Below are 463 nucleotides of genomic sequence, written 5' to 3'. Positions count from 1 at the left end.
GACCCTGATGATGCCCTAGAATTTTTGGATGAAATTGCTGAAAAAGCTCATCAATGGACTGTCCCCAGTCTAGTTGAAACCACTGATCGTTCAAGAATTGTCACATCTTCTACTAATAAAGGAATTTACCAATTAAAAGAAGAAGATGATTGGAAATTAAAATTTGAGGTTTTGACTAAAGAGATAGCTGCTTTGAAAACGGAAAAATCAAATTTGCCTCAACCTGTTTTTCAAGCTGATGTTAATCAAGTATGTGATTCTTGTTATGAGATTGGTCATACTGTTAAAAACTGCCCAATTTTTCAGGAAATGAAAGGAGCTTATGAGGAGCGTTGTGCTACTGTTGGAAACTTCAAACAACAGTATTCTCCTTTTTCCAACACTTACAATCCAGCAACAAGGAATCATCCAAACTTTCGTTGGAGCAATGATTCACAACCTCAGGTAAGTGATAGAAATTCTT

This window comes from Prunus avium, chromosome 5 (assembly GCF_965620075.1).
Source record: "Prunus avium chromosome 5, drPruAviu1.hap1.1, whole genome shotgun sequence".
Classification (NCBI taxonomy): domain Eukaryota; kingdom Viridiplantae; phylum Streptophyta; class Magnoliopsida; order Rosales; family Rosaceae; genus Prunus; species Prunus avium.
The sequence above is the reverse complement of the archived record's forward strand: the minus strand, read 5'-3'. Positions refer to the sequence as shown.